At 39.0% G+C, this 25,413-nt stretch overlaps 1 protein-coding gene across 1 annotated transcript in view; it reads left to right on the top strand.

The window, feature by feature from the left end:
* c1qtnf4 (C1q and TNF related 4) overlaps positions 1-25,413 on the top strand; it is a 31,803-nt gene that overhangs the window by 3,797 nt on the left and 2,593 nt on the right. The window lies entirely within an intron of this gene.

Raw genomic sequence — 25,413 nt, 5'->3', positions numbered from 1 at the left:
AGTCTCTCTGCACCTCTCTCTTTTCTTTTCTATCAGTCTCTCTGCATCTCTCTCTGTTTCTTTTCTATCAGTCTCTCTGCATCTCTCTCTTTTTCTTTTCTATCAGTCTCTCTGCACCTCTCTCTTTTCTTTTCTATCAGTCTCTCTGCACCTCTCTGTTTCTTTTCTATCAGTCTCTCTGTACCTCTCTCTTTTCTTTTCTATCAGTCTCTCTGCACCTCTCTCTTTTCTTTTCTATCAGTCTCTCTGCACCTCTCTCTGTTTCTTTTCTATCAGTCTCTCTGTACCTCTCTCTGTTTCTTTTCTATCAGTCTCTCTGTACCTCTCTCTTTTCTTTTCTATCAGTCTCTCTGCACCTCTCTCTGTTACTTTTCTATCAGTCTCTCTGTACCTCTCTCTTTTCTTTGCTATCAGTCTCTCTGCACCTCTCTCTTTTCTTTTCTATCAGTCTCTCTGCACCTCTCTCTTTTCTTTTCTATCAGTCTCTCTGCACCTCTCTCTGTTTCTTTTCTATCAGTCTCTCTGCACCTCTCTCTTTTCTTTTCTATCAGTCTCTCTGCATCTCTCTCTGTTTCTTTTCTATCAGTCTCTCTGCACCTCTCTCTTTTTCTTTTCTATCAGTCTCTCTGCACCTCTCTCTTTTCTTTTCTATCAGTCTCTCTGCACCTCTCTCTGTTTCTTTTCTATCAGTCTCTCTGTACCTCTCTCTTTTCTTTTCTATCAGTCTCTCTGCACCTCTCTCTTTTCTTTTCTATCAGTCTCTCTGCACCTCTCTCTGTTTCTTTTCTATCAGTCTCTCTGTACCTCTCTCTGTTTCTTTTCTATCAGTCTCTCTGTACCTCTCTCTTTTCTTTTCTATCAGTCTCTCTGCACCTCTCTCTTTTCTTTTCTATCAGTCTCTCTGCACCTCTCTCTGTTTCTTTTCTATCAGTCTCTCTGTACCTCTCTCTTTTCTTTGCTATCAGTCTCTCTGCACCTCTCTCTTTTCTTTTCTATCAGTCTCTCTGCACCTCTCTCTTTTCTTTTCTATCAGTCTCTCTGCACCTCTCTCTGTTTCTTTTCTATCAGTCTCTCTGCACCTCTCTCTTTTCTTTTCTATCAGTCTCTCTGTACCTCTCTTTTCTTTTCTATCAGTCTCTCTGCACCTCTCTCTTTTCTTTCTATCAGTCTCTCTGCACCTCTCTCTTTTTTTTGCTATCAGTCTCTCTGCACCTCTCTCTTTTCTTTTCTATCAGTCTCTCTGTACCTCTCTCTGTTTCTTTTCTATCAGTCTCTCTGCACCTCTCTCTTTTCTTTTCTATCAGTCTCTCTGTACCTCTCTGTTTCTTTTCTATCAGTCTCTGCACCTCTCTCTTTTCTTTTCTATCAGTCTCTGCACCTCTCTCTTTTCTTTCTATCAGTCTCTCTGCATCTCTCCTTTTCTTTTCTATCAGTCTCTCTGCACCTCTCTCTTTTCCTTTCTATCAGTCTCTCTGCACCTCTCACTTTTCTTTCTATCAGTCTCTCTACACCTCTCTCTTTTCCTTTCTATCAGTCTCTCTGCACCTCTCTCTTTTCTTTCTATCAGTCTCTCTGCACCTCTCTCTTTTCCTTTCTATCAGTCTCTCTGTACCTCTCTCTTTTTCTTTCTATCAGTCTCTCTGCACCTCTCTCTTTTCTTTCTATCAGTCTCTCTGCACCTCTCTCTTTTCCTTTCTATCAGTGTCTCTGCACCTCTCTCTTTTCCTTTCTATCAGTCTCTCTGCACCTCTCTCTTTTCTTTTCTATCAGTCTCTCTGCACCTCTCTCTGTTTCTTTTCTATCAGTCTCTCTGTACCTCTCTCTTTTCTTTTCTATCAGTCTCTGCACCTCTCTCTGTTTCTTTCTATCAGTCTCTCTGCACTTCTCTCTCTTCCTTTCTATCAGTCTCTCTGCACCTCTCTCTTTTTCTTTCTATGAGTCTCTCTGCACCTCTCTCTGTTTCTTTTCTATCAGTCTCTCTGCACCTCTCTCTTTTTCTTTTCTATCAGTCTCTCTGCACTTCTCTCTCTTCCTTTCTATCAGTCTCTCTGCACCTCTCCTTTTCTTTCTATCAGTCTCTCTGCACTTCTCTCTCTTCCTTTCTATCAGTCTCTCTGCACCTCTCTCTTTTCCTTTCTATCAGTCTCTCTGCACTTCTCTCTCTTCCTTTCTATCAGTCTCTCTGCACTTCTCTCTCTTCCTTTCTATCAGTCTCTCTGCACCTCTCTCTTTTCCTTTCTATCAGTCTCTCTGCACCTCTCTCTGTTTCTTTCTATCAGTCTCTCTGCACTTCTCTCTCTTCCTTTCTATCAGTCTCTCTGCACCTCTCCTTTTCTTTCTATCAGTCTCTCTGCACTTCTCTCTCTTCCTTTCTATCAGTCTCTCTGCACCTCTCCTTTTCTTTCTATCAGTCTCTCTGCACTTCTCTCTCTTCCTTTCTATCAGTCTCTCTGCACCTCTCTCTCTTCCTTTCTATCAGTCTCTCTGCATCTCTCTCTTTTCTTTTCTATCAGTCTCTCTGCACCTCTCTCTTTTCCTTTCTATCAGTCTCTCTGCACCTCTCTCTTTTCCTTTCTATCAGTCTCTCTGCACCTCTTTCTTTTCTTTCTATCAGTGTCTCTGCACCTCTCCTTTTCTTTTCTATCAGTCTCTCTGCACCTCTCTCTTTTCTTTCTATCAGTCTCTCTGCACCTCTCTCTTTTCCTTTCTATCAGTCTCTCTGCACCTCTCTCTTTTTCTTTTCTATCAGTGTCTCTGCACCTCTCTCTTTTCCTTTCTATCAGTCTCTCTGCACCTCTCTCTTTTTCTTTTCTATCAGTCTCTCTGCACCTCTCTCTTTTTCTTTTCTATCAGTCTCTCTGCACCTCTCTCTTTTTCTTTTCTATCAGTGTCTCTGCACCTCTCTCTTTTCTTTTCTATCAGTCTCTCTGCACCTCTCTTTTTCTTTCTATCAGTCTCTCTGTACCTCTCTCTTTTCCTTTCTATCAGTCTCTCTGCACCTCTCTCTTTTTCTTTTCTATCAGTCTCTCTGCACCTCTCTCTTTTCTTTTCTATCAGTGTCTCTGCACCTCTCTCTTTTCCTTTCTATCAGTCTCTCTGCACCTCTCTCTGTTTCTTTTCTATCAGTCTCTCTGCACCTCTCTCTTTTCTTTCTATCAGTCTCTCTGCACCTCTCTCTTTTCCTTTCTATCAGTCTCTCTGCACCTCTCTCTTTTCTTTCTATCAGTCTCTCTGCACCTCTCTCTTTTCTTTTCTATCAGTCTCTCTGCACCTCTCTCTTTTCTTTCTATCAGTCTCTCTGCACCTCTCTCTTTTCTTTCTATCAGTCTCTCTGCACCTCTCTCTTTTTCTTTTCTATCAGTGTCTCTGCACCTCTTTTTTCCTTTCTATCAGTCTCTCTGCACTTCTCTCTTTTTCTTTCTATCAATCTCTCTGCACTTCTCTCTCTTCCTTTCTATCAGTCTCTCTGCACCTCTCTCTTTTCTTTCTATCAGTCTCTCTGCACCTCTCCTTTTCTTTTCTATCAGTCTCTCTGCACCTCTCTCTTTTCTTTCTATCAGTCTCTCTGCACCTCTCCTTTTCTTTTCTATCAGTCTCTCTGCACCTCTCTCTTTTCCTTTCTATCAGTCTCTCTGCACTTCTCTCTCTTCCTTTCTATCAGTCTCTCTGCACCTCTCTCTTTTTCTTTCTATCAGTCTCTCTGCACCTCTCTCTTTTTCTTTCTATCAGTCTCTCTGCGCCTCTCTCTCTTCCTTTCTATCAGTCTCTCTGCACCTCTCTTTTTCTTTCTATCAGTCTCTCTGCACTTCTCTCTCTTCCTTTCTATCAGTCTCTCTGCACCTCTCTCTTTTTCTTTTCTATCAGTCTCTCTGCACCTCTCTCTTTTCTTTTCTATCAGTCTCTCTGCACCTCTCTCTGTTTCTTTTCTATCAGTCTCTCTGTACCTCTCTCTTTTCTTTTCTATCAGTCTCTCTGCACCTCTCTCTTTTCTTTTCTATCAGTCTCTCTGCACCTCTCTCTGTTTCTTTTCTATCAGTCTCTCTGTACCTCTCTCTGTTTCTTTTCTATCAGTCTCTCTGTACCTCTCTCTTTTCTTTTCTATCAGTCTCTCTGCAGCTCTCTCTTTTCTTTTCTATCAGTCTCTCTGCACCTCTCTCTGTTTCTTTTCTATCAGTCTCTCTGTACCTCTCTCTTTTCTTTGCTATCAGTCTCTCTGCACCTCTCTCTTTTCTTTTCTATCAGTCTCTCTGCACCTCTCTCTTTTCTTTTCTATCAGTCTCTCTGCACCTCTCTCTGTTTCTTTTCTATCAGTCTCTCTGCACCTCTCTCTTTTCTTTTCTATCAGTCTCTCTGTACCTCTCTTTTCTTTTCTATCAGTCTCTCTGCACCTCTCTCTTTTCTTTCTATCAGTCTCTCTGCACCTCTCCTTTTCTTTTCTATCAGTCTCTCTGCACCTCTCTCTTTTCCTTTCTATCAGTCTCTCTGCACTTCTCTCTCTTCCTTTCTATCAGTCTCTCTGCACCTCTCTCTTTTTCTTTCTATCAGTCTCTCTGCACCTCTCTCTTTTTCTTTCTATCAGTCTCTCTGCGCCTCTCTCTCTTCCTTTCTATCAGTCTCTCTGCACCTCTCTTTTTCTTTCTATCAGTCTCTCTGCACTTCTCTCTCTTCCTTTCTATCAGTCTCTCTGCACCTCTCCTTTTCTTTCTATCAGTCTCTCTGCACCTCTCTCTCTTACTTTCTATCAGTCTCTCAGTATCTCTCTCTTTTCTATCAGTCTCTCTGCACCTCTCTCTTTTCCTTCCTATCAGTCTCTCTGTATCTATCTTTTCCTTTCTATCAGTCTCTCTGTATCTCTTTCTTTTCTTTTCTATCACTCTCTCTGCACCTCTCTCTTTTCCTTCCTATCAGTCTCTCTGCACCTTTCTTTTTCTTTCTATCAGTCTTTCTGCATCTCTCTCTTTTCTTTTCTATTAGTCTCTCTGTATCTCTGTCTTTTCCTTCTTATCAGTCTCTCTGTATCTCTCTCTTGTCCTTTCTCAGTCTCTCTGTATCTCTCTCTTTTCCTTTTTATCATTCTCTGTATCTCTCTCTTTTCCTTTCTATCAGTGTCTCTGTATCTCTCTCTTTTCTTTTCTATTGGTCTCTCTGTATCTCTCTCTTTTTCCTTCCTATCAGTCTCTCTGTATCTTTCTCTTGTCCTTTTTCAGTCTCTCTGTATCTCTTTCTTTTCCTTTCTATCAGTCTCTCTCTTTCCTTTCTATTAGTTTGTATGTATCTCTCTCACTCCCTTTCTCTTAATCTCTCTGTATATCTCTTTCTTCATTTCTATCAGCCTTGCGTCTCTCTCTTCCTTTTTCTCAGTCTCTCTGTATCTCTGTGTCTCTCTTTTTCTTTATTTTAGTCTGATTGTATCTTTTTCTCTTCCTTTCTCTCAGTCTCTCTTTCTTCCTTTCAATATTTCATTTTCTCTTCATTTTTCTTTTCTCCATATCTCTCTTTCTTTCTTTCAGTAGCCCTCTATTCTTTTCTCAGCATCCCTGTATGTTCACTTCTTCCAGTCTCTCTCTCTCTCTCTCTCTCTCTCTCTCTCTCTCTCTCTGTCTCTTGTTTTCTCAGCCTCTCTCCCCTTTTCCCCCTCAGTATTTGTGTCTGTATCAGTATTTCTCTCTTCATCTGTTTTTTTCTTTCATTCTCTGCATATCTCTCTTATTTTCATTCCATCTCTCTCTACCTTTCTCTCAGTTCCTCTGTATTACTCTCTCTTTCTTTCTCTCAGTTTATCTGTGTGTATATATATATACCTTCTCTCTCCTTTCTCCTTTCTATTTAGCTCTCTCTCTTTTACTAGCACAGTATCTAATTGCTGATGTTGTGAACACACACACACACACACACACACACACACACACACACACATGCTGCACGCGTGGGGTTGATATTAACAAAGCCAGGGAAAGCATGCTTGCTGCCTTTAGATCTGCTCTGTCCGCCACAGAGAGAGAGAGATAGAGAGAGAGAGAGAGAGAGAGAGAGAGATAGGGAGAGAAACACAGTGACATAGAGAGAGAGAATACTGCAGTCTTTGTTCTCCTGATTGTGATCAGATATGGATCAACATTGTGAAGGAAATTTCCCTAAACACCAAGCAGAATTCCGCTCAGCTCACAGGTGTGTGTGTGCGTGTGTGTGTGTGTGTGCGCGTGTGTGTGTGTGTGTGCGCGCGCGTGTGTGTGTGTGTGTGTGTGTGTGTGTGTGTGTGTGTGTGTGTGCGTGTGTGTGTGCGTGTGTGTCTGTCTGTGTGTGTGTGTGTGTGTGTGTGGCAGCTGTCTAAGGAATAAATGTGTTCTATGCAGTGAATAATAAAAAAAAAACTTCTATGCTTGAGTGCCTTTGCATTGTATTGTATCTCTTTCATACGACGGTGCAAATCTATCCGTCTTTGGTCAGTGTCAATCTGAGTAATAACCATACATGAAAAGAATGGATGTGAATGGAGGCAGATATGGAGTCAGAAGACGATTACTTTACTTGATTTGTTTCACACGTTGTTCCTCCTCCCTCTCCCTATTCCCTTGCTTTCTCTCTCTCTCTGTGATCCAAGGAACAAAGCAGATGGGTTCACATTCTCACCATACATTTTTTCAACCCTAACAAAATGACAACGTGTAGTGGACGAGTGTGAGTGTGGGTGGCTGGATGTGTGTGATGTCTGAGGCTGTGAGCACTGTGATCACTTGCTAGAGCAGAATCAGCATGGCTATTAAAATTCAAAAGCTGGTGAACTTTGTATTAATTCAACATTCATAATTTGCTGTTGCCTGCATCCTTAATAGGGCCCATCAAGCATAATGGGTCCACCCCATCACACAAAATAGACAGTTTTTTTGTGAAATTTATTGATTATATTTGAAGTCACATAAAACACTGACATTCGAAGGACTAACCTAGATAATAGGGAGTGAGACCACTAGTTTTTCACGGCACTGTAAGGCAAAATAGTCCCCAAAGAAAACTTTTCCAAAACCTTATTTTTGCCACTATTTTACCATCATTAACATTACATCTAAAAAAGTACCACATTTTTCTTCCATTGGTCATCAGTTGCAGGTTCATAGTTTCTGGTACCTACCATGACCTGATGGTACTCAACAGCTTTTTTGCATACTAAGGCTTATTATTCAGTAACTACAGGTCAGTGCAAACCTGCTGAGCTATTCTTAGTTTATAGACGTGTGTATTAAAACCTTAAGCCTGCTGGTGGCCCTTGCCACTTAAGAGGTTAAGCAAACAACATTGTAGTGACTTTAGTGATTTAGTGATTCTTCCCTTCCAGTAGAAAAAAAGTACTATCACATCACCAATAAGTATATCCAGCTGTAAACTAGAATGGTGTGTTGATGTGTTGATTGTTATGTTTAGAATTATTGTTGTGTAAAGACTTGACTAAGATGATATTCTAAATGGAAAAAAAAAACAACATATTTTACAGCAAAGAAAAAATTACATATGCATAGTAATAAGTTACAACCAATACAGGCGTACCTCCTTGTATTTAGTAAAAAAGCAATACATTTATTTCAAACTATGTAATGAACATAATTTAAATTAATATCAAATAATAACTAAAATGCTATGTGCTATATATATATATATATAAATATATATATATATATATATATATATATATATATATATATATATACACTGCTCAAAAAAATAAAGGGAACACTCAAACACACATCTTAGACCTGAATGAATGAAATATTCTCATTGAATACTTTGTTCTGTACAAAGTTGAATGTGCTGACAACAAAATCACACACAAATCATCAATGGAAGTCTAATTTATTAACCAATGGAGGCCTGGATTTGGAGTCACACACAAAATTAAAGTGGAAAAACACACTACAGGCTGATCCAACTTTGATGTGATGTCCTTAAAACAAGTCAAAATGAGGCTCAGTATTGTGTGTGGCCTCCACGTGCCTGTATGACCTCCCTACAATGCCTGGGCTCCTGATGAGGTGGCGGATGGTCTCCTGAGGGATCTCCTCCCAGACCTGGACTAAAGCATCTGCCAACTCCTGGACAGTCTGTGGTGCAATGTGGGCATTGGTGGATGGAACGAGACATGATGTCCCAGATGTGCTCAATCGGATTCAGGTCTGGGGAACGGGTGGGCCAGTCCATAGCTTCAATGCCTTCATCTTGCAGGAACTGCTGACACACTCCAGCCACATGAGGACTAGCATTGTCCTGCATTGGGAGGAACCCAGGGCCAACTGCACCAGCATATGGTCTCACAAGGGGTCTGAGGATCTCATCTTGGTACCTAATGGCAGTCAGGCTACCTCTGGCGAGCACATGGAGGGCTGTGCGGCCCTCCAAAGAAATGCCACCCCACACCATTACTGACCCACTGCCAAACCGGTCATGCTGAAGGATGTTACAGGCAGCATATCACTCTCCACGGCATCTTCAGACTCTGTCACGTCTGTCACATGTGCTCAGTGTGAACCTGCTTTCATCTGTGAAGAGCACAGGGCGCTAGTGGCGAATTTGCCAATCCTGGTGTTCTCTGGCAAATGCCAAGCCCTCATACCATCCTCATGGAGTCGGTTTCTAACCGTTTGTGTAGACACATGCACATTTGTGGCCTGCTGGAGGTCATTTTGCAGGGTTCTTGCACAAAGGCGGAGGTAGTGGTCCTGCTGCTGGGTTGTTGCTCTCCTACGGCCTCCTCCACGTCTCCTGGTGTACTGGCCTGTCTCCTGGTAGCGCCTCCAGCCTCTGGCCACTGTGTCTGTGTGTGTGTCTGTGTCTGTGTATGTGTGTGTGTGTGTGTGTCTGTGTGTGTGCGTGTGTGAGTCATGCAAATTTGTTATGATTACATTTAATACATCAGCAGCACTCAAATACAGCACAATATTTACATCTTATTGTAAATATTGTGAATATTGTGTAATTGTGATACAAATTAGACCAACATAAAAATAAAAAACTGGCCAACTGCTGATTGTGTGTTTGGAACACAAATCTTACCCGATTTCAATCAAATGTACCCAGTTTTAATGTACACTAATGTGCCGAGATTTTATTGGTCCATTCATCATGCCATTTTCTGTCAGTTTCAAATAAGTAAAAAAACATTATGTTATCTTATGAGTTATGAGGTCTAGATGTGACAGTGATATACTTTGCTCAGAGGAAGTAACAGTCCAACGTGAAAGTAATTCCTTTGGTTGCTAAAGGGGACAGCCAGCTGGTCTGAATTGCAGTTCAAGGACATGTGAAATGGCACAAAACTTAAATTTCTGAAATGGACTACGAAGATACACTGAACAGGCCCACATCCTGCACTGTCAGAAAAAAGGTACCATGCAGGTAAATTTTTCATTCATCAAGGTACAAACAATGGAAATGTACATATATAAGTTGTTTTTCCTGAAGGAAGAGTACATATTTGTACCTTTTTAAAACACAACAATAATATAAAAAGCCTGGAGTCAAACAGGGAGTGTGGAGTCACAACAACTTAAAAAATATAATTGCAGTGTTTTATAATAAAATTATATTCTCTCACTAAGGGTACTGAAGATGTACCTATGAAGAGACCACCCCAGTGATAAAAGAGGTACTGCCCCAGTGACAGTTTAGTACCTTTTTTTCAAGAGTGTACTTTTTCTACTTATGTACAGTACGTCATTCCTACATGACCATTTTCCAACCTCTCTTTATCCTTTAAAATGAACCTATGCCTTTGACACTGATGTATGTAAATGAGTTTTGTTGTGACTGGTTGCCCTGTTTTGTGACTCATTCCATGTTGAAACACTTCGTGTAACATCAGCAAGAATTGGTGGGGTTAAACTGCTGAGCCCAATGAGGCCAATATTGAAACATATACAGATATAACCATGTTTATTCTGACAAAGTACAACCCCAATTCCAAAAAGTTGGGATGCAGTATAAAATGTAAATACATTTAAATACAAACACAATGCAAAGATTTGCAAATCTCATAGACTAATATTTTATTCAGAATAGAACATAGAACACACATCAGATTTTACCATTTCATGAAAAACATTAATTTATTTAGAACTTCATGGTCTACCATTGTGTAGCATCTCCTCTTCTTCCAATAACAGTCTGTAAATGTATGGGAAGTGAGGAAACCAATTGCTGGAGTTTTTTTTGATAGAGGAATGTTTCCCATTCTTGTCTGATGTAGGATTCTACCTGCTTTACAGTCCTGGGTCTTCTTTGCAGGATTTTTCATTTCATGATGTGCCAAATGTTTTCTATTGGTGACAGGTCTGGACTGCAGGCAGGACAGGTCAGCACTCTGACTCTTCTTCTTCTGCAATATGTGGTTTAGCATTGTCTTGCTGAAATATGCAAGACCTTCTCTGAAAAAGACATTGTTTGGATGGGAGCATATGTTGCCAAAACCTGTATATTTCATTCAGCATTAGTGATGCCTTCACAGATGTGCATTAATACTCCCCCATACCATCCTGGATGCTGGCTTTTGAATTGTGTGCTAATAACAAGTTGAGAAGTCTTTAGTCTGGAGGATGCAGTGCAGTTATTTCCAAAAAGAATTTCAAATTTTGATTAATCTGACCACAGAACACTTTTCCACCTCACCTCATCTTAAATGAGCTTGGGCCCAGAGAAGTCGGTGGCGTTTCTGGATCCTGTTTATATGTGGTTTCTTCTTTGCATAATACAGCCTTAACATGCATTTGTGGATTGCACAGCTGTGAACTGTGTCCACAGACAATTACATTACATTTAGCAGACGCTTTTATCCAAAGCGACTTACAAATAATGAGGTACATAGAACAAACATAGTCAGGCCTTAAAGGAGGCCAAAGGGTAATAGCGGGGTAGAGAAGGGAAGGAGGGCAAGAAGGAGATGAGGTTGGTAGTGGTTAGATTGCAAGAGGCGATTAGAGTAAGTGCTCCCTGAAGAGCTCTGTCTTCAGGAGTTTCTTAAAGGTAGCGAGGGACGCCCCTGCTCTCACAGTGGAAGGTAGCTTGTTCCACCATTGGGGATCAATGGTTTCTGGAAGTGTTCTTGAGCCCATGCAGTGATTTCCTGTACAGAATCATGCCTGTTTTTAATGCAGTGCTGCCTGAGGGCCCAAAGATCATGAGTATCCAATGTTGACCGTCAGCCTTGTCCCAAGGATTTCTCCAGATTCTCTAAATCTTTTGATGATATTATGTACTGTAGATGGTGGGTTATCCAATGTCTTCAAAATTTTACTTTGAGGAACATTTTTCTGAAATTGTTCCACAATTTGTAGATATTTTTCACAGGTTTGTGAACCTCTGCCCACCTCTGCTTCTGAGAGACTCTGCCTCTTTAAAATGCTCTTTTTATACCCAGTCATGTGAGTTAGTTGCAAATTGCTCCTCCGTTTTTATTAGTACCACTTACTTTTCCATTTTTTGTTGCCCTCTCCCAACTTTTTTGATGTGTTGTTGCCAAGAAGTTCTAAATGAGTTAAGATTTTTTATGAAATGGTAAGAAGTCTTACTTTCATCATCTGATATGTGTTCTATGTTCTATTGTGAATAAAATATGGGATTTGCAAATAATTGCATTCTTTTTTTAAATTTACATTTATTTACATTTTACACAGCGATGGATGGGTTGGTGGGTGACTTTGTGTTGGCTGGGTCAGTTGGTGACTGCATGTTGTTGGCTTGGTCAGTGGGTGCCTGCGTGTGATGTTGGCTGGTCAGTAGGTGGCTTTGTGTCTTGTTGGCTGGGTCAGTGGGTGACTGGCAGTGCTCCTCCTGTTCCTCCTTGCACAAAGGCGGAGGTAGCGGTCCTGCTGCTGGGTTGTTGCCCTCCTACAGCCTCCTCCACGTCTCCTGGTGTACTGGCCTGTCTCCTGGTAGCGCCTCCAGCCTCTGGCCACTACGCTGACAGACACAGCAAACCTTCTTGCCACAGCTCGCATATTTTGTTGGCTAAGTTGATGGGTGACTGTGTCTGATGTTGGCTGGATTAGTGGTTGACTGTGTCTGTTGTCATGGGCCCCATGGCACAATTAACTGGTGGGCCCTCCCTAGCTTAATTTGTTTACCTAATTGTTTATGATATCGCAGCAGCTTACATGAGGACTTTGCATCACCATGACAGCAGCATACTAACTGCAGTCTTGGAGACATCACCACAATTAACCTGTATACATGCATTTTTAAACGATTTATTTATTTATTTATTGAAAGAGTATCTTTCAATATTCCCACCAAGCTGCTCAGTCTAGGACTGGTGATGTACAAAACTAAAATCAGGTTATCTTAGTGGTTCTAGAAAAAAAGTCCTTGAATAAATATTTCTGATAGCTTTGTATTCTATCAAGTATGCTTACTTTTGAAGTAGCTCAGGCTGACTGTTTTATTTGTGTCCTCCTTTAAAAAAGGGCATCCTCAGCTCCCAGATGAGTATCAGGTCTTGTTTTTACGGGTCATCCAGGCACATCCTTCAAATATCTGGAGCTTCAAATTTAAAGTACATTCATAAGAATGCTTGTTTAATATAAAAAAACTATCCTGACAGCTTGACCGAGGTAATTGAGGATAATGGAACGGTGTCAAAGTCGTGAAATGAAAATGAAGCTGATGTTTAGGAACAAAGTGAAGTGTGTTGGGATTGTTGGGACTGCGCTGCCAGTCATCTTCCCACCTCAAGTCAAAACAGCTATTTAAATTTGGTCATAATTGCTTGTGAGGGCCCACTAGTGGCTTGGACCTCTAGGCACACATTTATAAAACCCATGGGATGATCTGGGCTTGAGATGACAGTGTGTGTCATTGGCTAGGTTGGTGGGTGACTGTGCATGTTGTTGGCTGAGTCAGTGTGTGAATAACGTTAATGAGTCTGTGCCTCCTGATGAAACTCTCTGCTATCCCGGGATGAGGGCATCAGCATGGTTTTATCCCATTGTTAATTAATTTGCCACACTGACTCCAGAATAAAGCTCCAGTGCAGTAGCAGATCTTTCAATGTCAGATAACAGCATCTCCAGCCTATCTAATCCAATGCTTATATTATTTGTCACAGACTCTGCACATTTATGAGCATGCTTGTAAGTAAAAGCCAAGAGTCACTAAAGCACATGACCTGCAGATACTGCACCTAGCAATGTGTCATCTATACCGCTCGTCACACAACAACAGAGTGTGATTTAATCTTGAGCTTTAGTTTTATAGTTTGATAGATCAAACAAAATTTCTTAGATAGATGCTACTGGGTTTTAAATACCAGTATATATATCAGAAAAGAAAGGCTGTCAAAAGTTTTGAAGTATTGTGATATATTTTTTTGTCATATTGCACAGCCCTAGCATGATAACGTGCTATAGGATGGGCAATTTGGCAAAAATCTTCATACTACTCACCATAATACTTCAATACAACATCACAATGTTTAGGTTTTCTAAGGTGTGATCATTTGGGACATACTGAAAAAGCCATATTTAAAAAATACTATAAAAACTATGAATACAGTTATTTTTAATCAGTGTTTCACATACTGCACTGTTCTTTTTACAAAGAAATCCTAATATTCTATAAGTACTGACTACATTCTATAAGTACTAACAATATCCATGATATGATCAGAAAAGGATGTATTCAGATTAATTACAATAACAATTAATATGATCGTTTCTTCAAACTAGATCTTTCGCAGGATTGGGTTGGATTCATTCTCTATTCCCTCTGATGTCTGATCCAGCATTTTCTGCTAAAATTTAAAAAAGGCAACTTAAACTGCATGAAGGAATCTACTCTGTAACAGGTCATGATATTAACAGCTATACGGTTATTAGAAGTAGAACATTTGAAAGTCGTACTGCTTTCTAAGATGAACTAGCACAGTGTTGTATTTCCAAAATGGTTTTGACAGAATTGACAATGCTGTGTTTCTACAGCAGGATTACATCAATATATGTTTTAACTGGATCATTTTCATCACTGCCTTAACTGCAGGGATAGTGCTGTGTTTTTAAAAGCAGGATAACAGCAGCAGTGTCTCCTTGCTGAGGGTCGTTAGCCCTGTCACAAATGACAGATTACCCGGACATGCAAGCCAAGCCCAACGGGGCAGCTTCTAAAACCAACACAGTTTAATACCAGTGCTGCAGAGCACAGAATGAATTTAAAGCATTTGTACCCATTTATTCTTGATTTTACATATTCACATCATAGTGGGCATTTTAACATGAAGTATCCCTGAGTCTACAGCAAATCTTTCATGTTTTAATCTCAATTAAAAGCTGTTTAACACTTTATAAACTGTTTTGACCTCAGCTTCTAGTGGGCTTAAAGGGACACTGGTCAAAAAAGAACCCATTACTTCACATTTGTAAACATTCCTGCCTGCCTCCTTCTTCAGTGCAACAGTAGTCTCTAAAGTGATATTTCCTCCACTTGATGATGTATCTTGAAGGTGGAATAGATTTTTAACAGAATTTGATAGCCAGATGAGGCTAAGGGTTAAGGCTGTGCTACAGAATATTACATGGCAAAACAATAAAACACTCAATCATAGTTTTCTTCATAAATGCTATGCATTACATCACACTGCTTTGCATTACAGTGTATCATACTACAATACTGCATTACTCTGATCATTGTATCTTACACTGTTATTCTGCACTTGGTGTGTTATACTGTGCTACTTTTCTCTGTACTGGACCGTGTCCAGATATCTATTTTATTTTCAATTTGTACCACCAACTTCAGCTGTGCATCCCTGCCATTTCCACTTTATTGTAACCTGCCAGCCATCTGTACTGTTTCATGCCCTTGCTATTTTTTGTTACTTCTTGTCTGGCGTACTATGTGCAATACCCCCTTCTCATATGTGCAATATCTACTCCCCTATCCCCCCGTTGTTTTGCTCCCCACTCCACATGCTTCATATTGTGTGTAGGTGTAGCTGCTGCAGAATAAGAATCGAATGTCTGCCACAATGTCTGCCATCGCTATTAGCACTGTAAAGGAATTTAAACCTAATACAAGCAAATAACTGAGCCTACACAAACTTCTTTACATTTGGAAAGTGCCCTCACCACATTTGAACCAAATGAAACGTTGTTACACAAACATGATATTGATGTGAGGACTTTTACAAGAAAATAAGACGACAGGGGGTTAATGTGGGTTAATGGGAGTTTGCATGTTCTCCCCGTGTCTGCGTGGGTTTCCTCCGGGTTCTCCGGTTTCCTCCCACAGTCCAAAGACATGCAGTCAGGCCAATTGGACGTGCTAAATTGTCCCTGGGTGTGAGTGTGTGAGTGACTGTCTGTGTCTGTCTGTCTGCCCTGCGATGGACTGGCAACCTGTCCAGGGTGTATCCTGCCTTCCGCCCAAAGACTCCTGGGATAGGCTCCAGCACCCCCCGCGACCCTGATGGAGAAGAAAATGATGGATTAGAAAATGGATGGATGGATGGAGGGGGTTAATGTTATGATAGCAGATGATTCCTTTGAGATCATCTTTTAGTGAAATTCAAATTCAAAACCTACATCACTTGTGCAAACAATATTTTGTTGGCCTTTTCTCCTACGCTTAGATAATTTACATTCACCAGTTGATCATATTTGTATATACTCACTTAATATTTCCTAGTAATGTGTGTATTTTCAGACAAACAGAAGGTTATGAGTTAATTGTGTTCAAAATATGTACATTTCAATGGAATGGTCAGTTTTGGATTCTTAAATTAAATTCTACTGTTACTCTAAATGCTTCTGAAAATATTGCAGTGAGCATCTACTTTAAATCGAATGTACTGTAGCTGTTTAGCACTCCATTAAAGGGCCCGTATCATGGAAAACCAAGCTGTCTTTGCTTTTGAAATGAAAGAGTGTGATGTAGTATGTAAACATCATTACAGTTTCAAAACATGCCATTCCTTCCCGAGTCTAAACCGCCCATTTATGAAAACTAAGTTGCAATAACAGCCTGTTTTAAATGCCCATAGGCACAGAAAAAGTATTTTTTTTTGCTTTTTTGATATAAGTGTTTGATTTAGTATGCTAAACAATTTTTGGAAGTTTCAAAACAGCTCACTTCACCTCATTGTCTGTATAGTCCGCATATAGAAACCATTTTGAATTCACTGAAATCAATGCCATGAGAACCAAGTCTAGCATTTTAGCCCCAGCCATTCATGCCAAAGTCACAGCTACAGCTCTGAGTGTTTTGCAAATGAGCCTCAATACAGGGCAGCCAATTAGAACCTATTTACATATATCAATTTTAAAGAGATACGGGATAAACAGAGATTGGAAAATGGTAATGTGTAACTATTTTTCTTTTATAAAAGCCCATGAATGTTATAAGAGGAACTCAAAGCAAAAATTAAATACAAGAAAATGTTGCATATGGGCCCTTTAAATGATTTTTTTTTGTGATGTCACAAAAGCTAATGCATTATATTCACTAATATCTAACTGTGTAAGCTCATAGTGGCCCATGCATGGTTTAAAATACAGGACAGCCAATCAAAACAGAGGTCATTTATCAACATATCAACTATGTTTGCTGTGTTAATGTTTATTCGCATGCATTCTAACGTTAAATGGCTTAAAAAAATATTCTGCAGATAAATGGCATAAATAGGGCTTATGCACCTAAGACCATTGCGCAGTACTGTAAATAAATTTCTTCTGTTTGTATATTGTTGCTGTTGTGTTAAAAAAAAATACCATATACAGTATTTAAGCTTTTAATGTAGGTTAATGTAAAAAGATTTTATTCAAAGTCATTTTGGACTATTTCTGTTGGTCCATACACCATAAAAATGTGTTTCAAATCATAAAAATGAATGAATGAATAACACAAGAGCGACCCAAGGTTTTGTTCAGCTACAATGTAAAAGTATCACACACAAAAATTCACATATGCATACAAATCAGGTTTTTTTTCTCTCTTTCTCTTTTACCTTTCTTCTTCTTCTCTAATTCTGTCCTGTTTCTGTGTCATTACTTAGACGCGGCCTGTCAGGCTCAGTGTGTGTGACTGTGCCTGAGTGGCTCTGTGGCACCAGCCATAGCAGAATGTGGTAATAAGGGCTGTTACAGGAGTAGAAAGTCAGAGAGACAAGACAGAAGGAGAGACAATGAGAGATGGGGTGCTTTAGAAAGAGAGAGAGAGAGAGAGAGAGAGAGAGAGAGAGAGAGAGAGAGAGAGAGATAACAGGGCCCTGGAGTATGTGTTCTAAAGTGCAGCGCTCACACTGAAACTCCACAGACCTTTGATTCAGCAGCTCAGCTCTCTCTCTCTTTCTGTCACACACACACACACACACACACACACACACATACTTGCCCTATTTTTCAATGGGGAAATTACCATTAACAGACGCCTGGCATTTGTTGGCCTGAGAGGTTACTACTGTGCGGCCCTTCAGTGACTGTGGCCAGTGGCTGAACCTGTTGAGTCATCAATAATGCATCAAAAACACTCAGCCGAGGCTGCAGTCGGTGTCTTTTACTGGTCATCTGGTATCACTCTGTGGGGAGAACTTTGTTGGCCTGTGAGTATTTATGTATGTGAAAGAGATTTGGGCACAATCGTGCTCTCCATTGATATGGGTAATGAAACAAGCTGTTGTGCCTTGGGGACAATTTCATAGCCATGTTATTTTAACACTGAAGGGTGTTTATCTGTAGCTCCACATGTTAATGCACGTTAATGCATTAACATCCTAAGCTCCAATGCTCTGAAATAGAGCCGCTGACACATCCTCAGACATTGTTAGAACGCACAGTGCAGCTTTAGTCTCATAAGAGCAGTATCTGAAGCCCAGAGCAGATATATACACATTGCACAAATAAGCACATAGACCTTAACAAAGATTTTAAATATTTTAAATGTTGGTGCTGGACAATGATCAAGCCTAATCCAAAAAAGAAGCATATTTAAGTACGTTAATACATACTTCAAGCATATAGAACATGTTTTCTATTTTATTTCATGGAAATATGTCTGAAATGGTGTTTTTTTAAAAAAATGTCTTTACATACTGAAGAATACTTAAACAAGAGTAAATTTAATTGTCATCAGATTAAGTGCATTGCAGAAATAGATTTTAAAGCAATGGCTTTTAATGTATACTTTTACTTCTCTGTTACTAATCAGTTCTGCTTCTACTGAGCAGTTTTAGTAATCAAATATCCATATCAGTACCAGAGGAGAACATCTGTAAAATATGTTTTAAGTGCAGTAGAATTTGTTTCTTAACAGCTGCTTAAGTTAATGCCAAATAAGCTGTTTTAATCTAAAATAGAAAAGTACTTGTAGGCAAAAAAGGTGAATTTCAACATTGCTTCAATATTATCAAGTATATATAAATCAGGTTTAATGACTCCTAATATGTTGTGCATATTTAGTAATACTGAAATCAAATTTAAAATGCTTTTAAGTGCATTTTAGTTGCAGTATAACTCTTTAAGTACCACTGAAGTGTGTCAGCACATAAAGGTAGTATATTGCCTACTGTAATATATAACTGTGATAACTAATTACATACTTAAATCTATATATATATATATATATACTTAAATGCATGTTTATTTTTATTTTAAGAGTATTCTTAAAATGAAGATTCTTAAATAGTTTCCAGCTTAGGCTTATAAAATTACACAAAAGTCAGTGACTTTCATTTATTTCTTTTCAGTTATTTAATTTACAATCAAAAACGGTCATTAAAGTCATTTTTCAACATCAGGACAAAATTAGACAACATATATTTAATAGGGAATAACACAGAAGCCACAACAACAAAATATAATGTCACATTTTTCAGTATTTACTGTGTCTACTCTAAGCCTTTATTACAGTTTTCATTCTTTTCAGTAAACATGCTTTCAGTTTTCAATTTTTTCCACTCCTCCAAAGTTAAATTTTAGAAGTTGGTTATATTCTGTTTGTTTCAAGATCCAAATAATCCCAATATTACATTTGGACATATAAAATACCTATAAATACATATACATATGATACGTATACAGATACATATAAAACCTCACTCCACATCTCAGATGCCTAGTTTGGATGTTCTAAAACGTTTCTCAGTAATGGCTTATTGACAGCTGCACATCCTTTTAGGACTGAGTTGTTTTCTCACAGTGGAAACACCATCAGATTTCTTCAGATGTGAAGTGCGATGGAGCTTGACCTTCTCCTCTCTTTCAAAGATGAAAGTTTGAAGTGCTCTTTATCTGATAGGGACAGTTTTGGTGGTCTACCAGGTCTGGCACGGTTGTTTTTTAAGATCCAGTTTTGGAAACCCCTGTATTTTCACTTCTTTTTCTTCCACTTTCTCCTTCCTTGTGCAAGTAGATTATTTTGCGCTTCAGAAATATCTTGTTTACTCATTTTTTATTTTTTATAGATTTTTATAGATTTTATAGATATAGATTTTAAGGCAGCTAAGGTGTGTTTGTGTAGCTGCTTGTGTGAATGATGAACATAACGTCTGCGACTCCTTTGGGAACAGCTTGTGTTGGGAGGACACAGCTGCAAATCAACTGTGAGTTTAAAATTGGAAGGATGGAAAAATTAAAGCAGCAATAGAGTGCAAAAAGTTCATTAAATACTGATAACATTAATATTCTACTTTATGTTGCAGGCTTTGGTGTAATTTCCTGTTTAATAGACACCGTTCCTGTTTAATGACACCGAAAATGTCTAACTTGTACCTAATGGTAATTTTAACTGGAAACTTTCTCACATATCACATTTGGAAAATGTGTTGCATCCAGTTTCTTTAGAAAATCATTCCAAAGAGGCATCACTCAAGAGAGGCATCATTCCAGAGAGCCCTTTTTATTTCCTTTGTTTTTAAGCATGTAGTCACCATTATCAGAGTAATTCAGGCTACTCTAAGCTTCATCCGTCCAGAGGAAGCTTTCCCAGAGGGTCTGGAATGTGTGGATTTGTTGTATTTTATTATTCAGTTAGTCCTTCTTGGTTGTTACTCGAGTGGAAAGGCAAGCAGAAAGTAGCCCTGGCTCTCAAAGGATTGGTCGCTGTGTGCTGTGGGGAGAAAAATATGACGGTTCCAATGGTGAGAACATAGGGGACTTTATTTATTTATTTATTTATTTATTCGCTTTATATTATATGGAAAAACATCAGTTTGGCAAAGACAGTGACCTTGCTGTGAGAGGACCAGAGATTAATTGTGCTGCAGCTATTCTGCTGTTGAAGTCAGTGGACAGTCCTATGCAAAAGGTTAAACTCTCCTGGTGAAATGACCTTTCGTTGATTTTCTAACAAAAAAAACGGTGTTACCACATCCACTAGGAAACAGACTGAAATACCGCATTTTTGTCCAGTTTTAGTGCACAATATCTATTCATATAATGAGTATTAGACATATTGGAAACAAAAATATGTGCCATAACTTTTGCACAGGCTGCATTTTTTGTTTTGTTATTATTTTTTCCAAAATGTAAAATTCAGCAAATAAACATTAACTGTGCATTAAGTCTGGCTTTGCACTGTAAAATTTTTAGGCTACTTTAGTTGCTTACCTACATGAAATTAAACTGCATATGCAAAGCATCCTGTAACTCATGTGAAACTCAGCTGCAACAGTTGCACGCATACACATTTTGTGGAAAAGACAGATAAACAGATGGACAAAAAATATCTGAAAATGAACAAAGTATTTGTGGATAACTTTATAGTGAGAATGGTACAATATGTCATACCTTTTGAGCTGCTAAATTGGCTTGGTGGTGCAGAATTGAATGTGTTGCGTGCAATTCACAACATGCAACTAGTTGCATGATGTTTGTCCATGTAAAGCTATCCTTAAATGTGCAGATGTGTGTTCTCCGTAGGGGATGTGTACGTTTTTTTCACTTAGAAAATCAACAAAACATATAATTCAACCAGTGGCGCTGAAACTTTTGCATACAATGTGTAACATACCTGTGTGCCCAAATGCTGTGTTTCTTTGTTCTGTGCTGTGAGGTTGAACAAGTTTATGGAACACTGGCAAAATTCCTATTGAACCTGATAATAAATTGTATCAATCTTTGTTTAGATCCGCTAAATAATGTTGAGTTTCCAGTTAAAAATCTATTCCACCAAGCTAGACTATGTTGCTACATTTAATTGAAACATAAGCTAAATTTCACAACCAAAAACCCACCCAGTCTATCACATGCATAAAAAATATGCATCATTTGAAATGTCTAGTATGCATAAGTTTATTTTGGCAAAACCTGCTTTGTGCACAGCAGTTTCTCCGTTTAAATTGCTATCTGAAAGTAAGTGGAAGCAATCTTCCTCATTTGTCTTTGTTGCAGAGGACTCCACTCTAAATCACCAGTCATGACATGCTCCATTTTTCCGCTCACTATTTTTTGCCTTTTTTTAAAAAAAACTTGTACAGATCAAAGGATCAGTATCATCAACTTCTTCTTCATCATGATCCCATTTCTTGGCCTCACATTTTTGTTTGAAAAGCTTTCAAAAGAACTGGTTTCTCCCAGCTGCAGAGTTATTTCTGCCTCTATTGATTTCTACAATACAGATTCTCATCAAATCCAGCCCAGGTGGAAATGGTCCTCTTTGATTTTCCCTTGCAACTGTTCTCTCATTGTCTCCATGCTCTTCTCTCTGTCTCCTTTCATTCTGCGCTTTGTTTTTCAGCACAGGCCTGGACATACAGCTGGGTTCACATTTTGGGAGATGAAAGCTGAGCTCCGATAAAAATAGATTAGCCTATCAGACAACAGCGCAGAGATGCATCGACGTGTCCTTTTGTTTAACTGGCATTTTCTCCATAAGTGGATTGAATCCACACCACCTGAAAAATAATAGAAAACACTGAGATACAGAAGCTGCTGCATCATTAGAGTTTTGAGCATATATATATATGAACATATATCTATGTATGGTATGGACTGTATATACATATATATGTATATAAGCATCAATTCCTCTACATTGTTCAGTTACAAGTGTGTTGTTCATTTTGTAGAAATTTAAACTTGGACGTAGATCTGAAATCATGGCTGTAACAGAGGCAGAGAGCCATTCCTTATATTTAGTCTGTTCTGTTCTCTTTGAAATCAGCAAAACATAAATTCTGCTTTTTCTCTAGTCTCGGGAGATCTCATTAAGAGAAAACCTGCGTTCCATTATTATTCATATTTGCGCTGTACATGCCGGAGAGATTCTTGGCCTCTCCGCACTGGCTGAAAGCAGCTCTTCATATTATCTCGAGGCTGAGTGAGTAGTCGGAGCTGTGGGAATGCTAAACGTTCATCTGATCAGAACATCTGCTCACTTCAGCCTAGGCTCAGGTGCAGCTTACATGTGCAAATTTAAATGGCGAGAAAATGATCACTCAACCCCTTGTTTTACGTAATCGCTTATGGACAGCTCTATCACAACGGACCCCAAAGGATATGTTCATGGCTTCTATGATAGGTTAGACTACTGTGAGGCATTGTTTTCTGATGTATATATATGTTATAATGGGTTAAAAAAGGTTCAAAATGAAATTTAAGATTCATGTGTTATTCATGTTTAGGAGACATTTCCAAAACTAGCAACAAATGAGCATCCTAACATCACCAACATCTACCAAGACCTGGTAGAGCGCCAAAACTGTAACCATCAGATAAACAGTACTTGAAGCTTTCATCTTTGTGAGGAGAAAATCAAGCTCCACTCTAGCTTCATATCTGAAACAATCCACAGTTGTTTCTGTCCATCCCTCCACTGTGAGAAAACAACTCAACACGATGAGTCTGAAAGGATGTGTAGCTGTCAAGAAGCCATTGCTGAGAAAAGAAAAAGATAAGCTGCTGGTGTTTCTCAGAACTGGACTGACCGCCCCAGTGTCCAGATCCCGACATCATTGAAAAGTTTTGGGATTACTTGATTGAGAGAAACAGAAAATACAACCAGCTTCTAAGACTGAACTTTGGAAGCATGGTTGGGATAGTGTAGTGGTTAACACCTTTGCCTTCTACGCTGTAGACTGGGGTTCAATTCCCCGCCTGGGTAAGCACCATACACTATACCAATAAGAGTCCTTGGGCAAGACTCCTAACACCACCTTTGCCTACCTGTGTAAAACAATCAAATTGTAAGTCACTCTGGATAAGAGTGTCAGCCAAATGCCATAAATGGAAAATTATCCCTGTACATTTCTTTGAAAACTGAAAGCAAGTGTCCAAGAAATAAGCTATAATAAATGCAAAAGTTGGACACATTAAATGCTGAAAGATTTGATATTATATTTAGTTCTTGAGGCTTCTGCATAACTTTCTGTTAAATATCCATTTTCTGCTTTTTTCCCGATGCTGAAAAATGAATAACTTCCCACAGCCATTGTGGAAACTAAATAAAGAAGTATTGTCCCAGATTTTTGCAGTGTTGTATATTAGTGAAAGTGAGCATAACTGCAGCAGTCTAAGGATACATTTGGTGATTTTAGAGCAAGATTTTAGAACATCCTGACATTTATTTGCACTAAAATGGAAGGAGATTTTGGGTTATGGAGCTGAGCTTGCTGGTGCCTAGTAACATAATAAAAATTCAGGAGATGCTTTAGGGGCTGCCAACACAGCCTTTTGTCTTTTTAATGATATGAATCGTGCTTAATATGACCAGTGACATGAACTAACAAGGTAAAAAAAAGGTCAATTTTGACTTTAACTGGAGATAATTGTTCACTCTCTACTTGTACATAATCTACTATGAAGCTGTCTGAAATGGAGCCCCTAAGGGGCCATGGTTTAAAAAAAGTCATTATATACTTCCCTTGAAAACAGATTGTGTTCCCTCACAAACGGTTTGCATTCCCTTGCAATGCTTTTGCGGGCTTTACAATGAAATCAATTTACCTTTACAATGAAATCAAAACGATCATTGTTTCTTCAGTAGTTAGGCCACTGTGAGCTCTTGATATATATCACCTCTGTTGAAACAAAAGCTTCATTGTATCTCCATTGTTGCTGTTTTATGAAATTTAAAAATGCCAACTGCCATTAACACTGTGCCAAAATTTCCTAACAATTGGACCAATGATCAACGGGTGTGTAAACTTCCAGTATGTACGTGAGCCTCTTTGAAGATTTAACTGCAGTTCAATTCATTATCCATCAAAGTACTGAAAGAACTGTAACATAGTTCTCAGATTTTCTCTATTAGGTCAAAAGCTACCAGAAATTTTCTCCACTGGGTCAGATGTTATCCCCCTATGCACCCCACTCACCCTGTAATGGGTTTTTTTGTCACACAAACAGATGATTTGTGTATTGCATTCATGTAAGTAAGCAATGGTGAAGACCTGGGAAAACAAAGCTGGGCAAAAATAGTTGGGGCTGTGAAATCATGCAGCGGTGTTGAGTCAGCTTCGGTTACCCTGCATTGTTCTGAGCCACAGTGTGTCTCATTAAGTTGCTATCTGCAGGCAAGGGAGGGGGCCTGAGCCTGTTATTAGTCTTCTCATCGTACTACAGTCACCAAAGGCAGCAATATATTCTGTTTTGATCTCACCCCCTGCTGGCACTTGCATGCATAATAATTATTATTAATGAGAGAAAAGAATCCAGTCTATCTGTTCAGCAAGCCCTTATTCTATGACCTAAGAGTGTCAGTTATATTACATTAAACTGAACGTCTAGATAAGATTACTGCAAAATGTCACTGTTGAGTGATTGATGATGTTTATTCCTGACCTAACGCCTGATTCAGTTCATCAAAAGCCAGATAATTATTGGGATTTGGTGTGTTAGAACAAGGACAACGCAAAGCCCATGGGGTCTCTAGGTGTGGGATTGAGAAGCAATATGATAGATGGGAAAGGTCTGTAGAACAGACAGACAGGCTGCTCTTTTTTTGGTTTTCTAGCTTGTTTTTTTCTCTCAGACCCAGTTCACCAAAAGAAACTTCATAGTGAAGTTAAATGGACTTCATTTGCAATGAGGTCAAATGGAAATTGCCTGCAGAATCCACTCTATGCCTCATATTTAAGACATAAAACTTTTCAAGGGCACCTTTTAATCAGCCTCTGAACAATACTGTGCTATGTAAGACAACAGTTCACACTGTATGCGTGTTATGACCCATCATTAATGAACATCTGGATTTCTGACATATCAATTCTGTATCAATGCCAATATCCAATATTTTTCATGTACATGCTGCTGCAGGTATACAGTAGTTTTTGGAGTCCACATGGCCATTAAGTGTAAGGCATTCATTTTTCAGCATTAGGCGGACAAAACAGAAATTGCGTAAGTCTCAAGTCTCAAAATCATGTAGGCTGAACATTCATAACGATTTTAATGTATTCATTAATTAATATTAAATAAATATTAAGTGTTTGGATGGAGTGAGATT

This window comes from Pygocentrus nattereri, chromosome 25, assembly GCF_015220715.1.
Source record: "Pygocentrus nattereri isolate fPygNat1 chromosome 25, fPygNat1.pri, whole genome shotgun sequence".
Taxonomy (NCBI): Eukaryota; Metazoa; Chordata; class Actinopteri; order Characiformes; family Serrasalmidae; genus Pygocentrus; species Pygocentrus nattereri.
Note: the sequence above shows the minus strand (reverse complement) of the source record. Positions and strands in the feature narration are given on the sequence as shown.